The sequence below is a fragment of the Lethenteron reissneri genome, chromosome 54 (assembly GCF_015708825.2).
Source record: "Lethenteron reissneri isolate LAM-NWPU_2019-01 chromosome 54, ASM1570882v1, whole genome shotgun sequence".
Classification (NCBI taxonomy): Eukaryota; Metazoa; Chordata; class Hyperoartia; order Petromyzontiformes; family Petromyzontidae; genus Lethenteron; species Lethenteron reissneri.
The window spans coordinates 6,867,371-6,872,756 of NC_083832.1; positions in this window are offsets into that span (position 1 = coordinate 6,867,371).

A 5,386-nucleotide genomic window follows, 5' to 3' on the forward strand; every position below is an offset into this window, starting at 1 on the left:
TACGAGGGCCCTGGAAATGTGTTTTTAATTTCACCGCCTGCTTGTTGAGTTTTTAAAAATATTTGTATTAGATTTTTGCTGTACACAAGAACAAAGGGCACGCTGCAAAAATGTTGCGCAATAAAAAAAAACAGCGGCACGGGAATATCCGCCAGGACCGAGTGTCCTCGACGCGTCCTGGTTGATGATGGGGGAGGTGGGGGGGGATAGACAACACGGGGAATTGGGTAGAAGATAGACTTTTGTCTCATTTACGTAGGAAAATCGCGCGGGTTAGAACATTCGATTTTTTTTGTAACATAGGGGGAGGTGGGGGGGTGTGAGTAAAAGTGAATAGGGGGGGGGATGAAAACATGTTTTATGCTACTGGCAGGGCCGGATCATGGTTCCGTGAGGCCCCTGGGCGCATGTCTTTCGGAGCCCCCCCCCCCCCCCTATATTGGTGTCTTTCTTGCCTTCCTCCTCGCAAAATCATCCACTAGATCATCAAAATCTAGCTGTCTGACAAGGTCTGACTCTATTGACGTAAGTGACAATGAGCTGAGACGTGTTTGGCACATGCTACTCCGCGGCTCATTCTTTTATTCTGCCAGGGTGAGTGGAAAATGTCCACTCACCCTGGCAGTTTGTCACTGGCAAAGTTTGAGAAATCCGAAGTGCCACGAAAACATTGGGGAACACTGACTGCAGATGAAGTGCCTGCAACGTCTCAAGCAATTTAGTTGGCCTCTTCTCACCCTCAGAGTCAGACATGAAAGACTTGAATTGGATGAGTTCGTTGGCAAAGTTCATGTCTGATGTATATGCAGAGAGCGCATTTACCCTTTCCACTGTGACATCACTCTTAGACACATGATCTGACATAAACAGAACTCCAAAGAGACTGGTCAAACGCTTGTAACCGTCCAAGCAATGTTCAAGGCATGCCGCGAGCTTATCAATGACCACATAAAAGTGTCACACCTGGCTCTGAGCTCTCATCTGCAAATGTTTTGCGTTTCCTCTTTCGCTGAAGATCGTTGTTATATGACCGAGAGACACCTGTCACATTTAAGGCTGCCCTTTCAAAAGCCTCAAACTGGTCTCGCTGTCCCGCCACAAAATCCCTTAACGAAAACAAAAGCTGTGCTGCTACAGAGATGTCAATGCCACTTTTCTGTAGGTGCATGCTTTTAGCGTGGAACCGGTCAAGTAGGACGTCCCAGAAATGTACCATGAACACCATCTCTAAGGTGTCAAATTTAGCACATAGCCCAGCAGCCTCAATTCGATGCTCTCTTTTCTCATTAGCATCATTGCACATACCACCGAAGGCCTCTCTAATGTGGGAGTAATTTCTCCACAGTGCATTGGTTGACTCTGCCCGAGCACTCCACCGAGTACTGGACAACGATTTTAATGCCAGTCTGACATCGTTCTTCCAAAAGACTTTCCCCCATCTGTGTGTGGATGAAGAGCATAATGTGTACAGTGACTGCAACATGTTAAAACAACTCATCAGCCTCTAGGCTACTGCCGTCTAAGGTGTTAACACCAGCTAAGTTAAGTGAATGCGTTGCGCAAGGCACAAACTCTATCAGAGGGATTTTTGTTTCAGTAGCCCATTGTATTTTCCTGACATGTTGCTTGTGTAGCGTCGTAGATGGGCCGCACTTACCTGCAAAGGTGGACGGGGCCCATCTAGGGCGGTGCCTCGTACCGCCAGGGGAGGGGCTGCTGGGGGTTCAGGATCCCACACAGCTAAGCCCCTTGACGCCCCCAACGGGGGGGGGGGCTGTGGGGGATCTAGGATCCCACGCAGCCCCACCCCTCGATGGGCAAGGGGCATAAAAGGGCACCTCCCCAGCCGATCTGGACCCAGTTGAAGACCGAAGGCGAAGACCAGCTAGATAGGACCCTGAGACCCCTAGCCCTGCTGTCCTTATCAGGGCCGGGACTCTGTGCGGCTCAGTGGTGAGAGCCTGGGAAGGCCTGGCCCGACGTCCTTGTAAGGGCCGGGTCCAGTGGGTCAGTGGTCGGAACTCGCACCCTGGCTAGGGCGAGTAAGAATAGCCTCCCCCTAGGCACCCATAGCCGGAGGACCCTAAGAATAGTACTGTGTTAGGGCACGTTAGCCCGGAGGCAGTACCTCCCCAGACAGCGATGTAGGAGGACAGTAACCCTGAGTGTTCTGGGACTGCGCTGCCGAGCGAGGTGGTTTAATAAATAGTGTTGCCTCCAAGAACCGTCTCCGGCGTCTCCTAAATCCACAACACTACACTTGCATTGTCACATGACTGAGCTCTAGAGTTTGAGAGGTCCAACCCAAGGCATTCCACCATCAAAGTCACACAATTTGCTAAACTCTTACCAGTGTGGCTCTCAATTGGCTCAAAGCCCAGGAATCGCTCCACCACATTCCCGCTGCTGTTAACAAACCGGAATATGAACCTCAATTGGTCCACATGTGACAGGTCTGGGGTGGAGTCAACGATTATTGAAAAATATTTGGCATCCCGAATCTCATCTGCTATTGTTTGGCGAGTTTTCTGACCTATTAGCTCAATCAGTTCTTCATATATTGTCGATGACAAATAGGACACTGTGCCTCTTCATTTTCCGCCAATCGTTTTAATATGTTCAGCTTAGAATGGGTCAAATTGTGATAGCAATTCTAGGATGCCAAGAAAATTACCGTTATGGGTTGACCCAAACCGTTCATCATCTCCCCTCAACGCAAGTCCTCTTTCACCCAAGAACTTGATCACTGCTACAACTCTTTTCAAAATGTCCATCCAGTATTTACGTCCCCCATCAAGTTGCTGCATGAGATCTGCATCTATAGCACTGCCCTTTGTCCGCTGGTGCAAGGCAAGCATGCGTGGTCTGTGTTCTGCACTCTTTTCGTGTTCCCCTATTCTTTCAGAGTGCTTCCAGTCACTAAACCCCTGACTAAAGCCACCGAGCTTGCTGGAGAACAGTTTGCATGCAAAACAGTACACACAACCTGTTGAGGGTGAGTACAATAGCCACTGTATAGAAACCTTCTGCCCACGTGGCAATATAAAGTTCAGAAGTTAATTGTTGAAATGTCTTGTCTTTCCACCAAATGCTCTATCTCGGACTGAAAGCTGGGTATTTTTCACTGCAAGTTTTGAAGGGGACTGCTCCTCTTTCAATAAGCACTGACTTAACAATGCCACTGTAAGTGCTTTGCCATAATGCAGGGTCAGTGACCTCATAGTAACATGAATGGTTTGGTTGCTGATTTGATTCTTGTGAACTGTACAACTGCTCCTGAGGTGGAAATGATGGTTCTTATATACCATTAGCTGTTGAGGGTCCGCCTTCAAAGGATGGCTCTGGGGGAGTGACAACATTACTGGAAACTGAACTAGTGCTAATTCATTCCTCACAGCTGGCAATAGTGCTGCTATCATCATTATTATTATCAAAGGGTTTTTGAAGGAAGTTGGCAATGAGTGGAACACTTTGAAGAAAAAATTGCCTCTCCGGCCTCCTTATCTTTTTAAATCCTTTATATTAAGTTCGCTTGCTTGCGTGCTTGCTTGCTTGCTTACGACCGTGCAAATATTTCGGTCGTTTTTTAACCCACTTCCCGTGATCCAATCGAGCTGACATTTTGCACACAGACTCGTTGTGCGTGACAATTTATTTTCGTGAAATTTTTTTTCCGAAATTTTCCACTTTTTAGGTAAAAATTTTTTATATTTAATTACCAATTGCTTAATGGTGGCAGGCAATCATCTGATCCATAGGTGGCAGCCATCTCAAGCCAGAGGACGAGATGACTCTAGCCGCCCGTTTCAAAGACCAATGTGGGCTGGGTTGTGGCCCATTGAACACGCATATAAAGGATTTATAGTGAAAAACTTTGTTTTTACGGGTTAATTTTTTTGGCTTTCTCTTTGGAAGCACCACTATTCCAACGTTTGTGGTCCATATTTCAAAACCAGTATGCTATTTATATGAATATATTTATAGCATATCTCAATACTTCTAAAATAATAACTGAATTAATATATATTAATAATGACAACACACTTCAAATACTGTTGTTGGAAATTACAATCAAGTGGTAGTATTTTATAGTCTACTTGTACCTAAAGGCAGCTTTGAGTAGATAAAATACAAATAAAATAGAAAAGGCTTTTAGAAAATAGCCCTTAGGAGGGATTGTTGAAATATCCTTTAAGAAGACTGCTGTTTTAGAAAAAAATGAAAAAAGTCTCTGAATGTATTTACTGTGGCGTACCAAGCAAGAAAACAGGCATCTGTCTGTGGCTTTTCCTACCAAGAAATGTCTCATAGACCTGCCTGACACAGAGAGAATTATGTTGCTTGAAATTCAAAAGATAACTTTTTTTCATTGGCTGAACAACCAACAAAGGGTTCTGATAAGTCAGTGAAATGACTTGGTGGAGACGATGCACGTCGGCCACACCCCATCGATGGGAGGGGAAAAAAAGACCTCGTAAGAGCTGTCGACAATCTGCATGTGAACTTTAGCATTTTCTACTTCCGTGGATCTAAAAACAGACGGTCTATGGAAAAAATGAATGGGGTTTTCCTTAATCTTTAAGTATGGATGGCCAGCACCACGCCAGACCGCCTTTGTCTCCCTAGTGCTGATGTTTTTACACGCCATATTAGGTACTCATTTGAGGCTGAGTCGACCTATAGGAGGCCCAAAACCGGTTCAAACACTCATCACTGGTGTTTCGACTGCAACACAAGCAATCATCATCATCAGGTGTGAAATCCACAGCAATCATCATCAGGTGTGAAATCCACAGCAAGAAAATTTTCTTCCTGTGGATTTCACACCTGATTCATATCTGATTATGATTGCTTGTGTTGCAGTCGAAACGTCGTGAGAATTTTATTGTTTAATATTTATTTAATTTAATTATTTCCCTTCTACGTGACTTTACCGAAAGAACCAAGAATATAAATCCATACAGTCACGAAAGTGATTTGTTAACTTTCCGATTTAAAGCTTTCGTGACTGCAGGGATTCATCTTCTTGTTTTTTTCGGTAAAGTCACGTAGAAGGGAAGTAATAAAATAATAAAAATAAAACATAATAAAATAATTCTCATCATTAATTTTATTATTTTATTATGTTTTATTTTATTATTATGCTTTATTTTTATTATTTTATTACTTCCCTTCTACGTGACTTTACCGAAAAAACCAAGAAGATGATTTGTTTACATTTCCTATACTTTGCACTCCTATCGTGTTTTTTTGTATTGTGTCTATTGTTGTGAACGTTCTGACCCCCGGTAGCCCCCTACTGGAACATCTGTGACACAAAGAGCTTTACAGATCATCGGATTCCTCATCCAAGTCGATACACACGTCGAATCCAAGTCGAATCTTA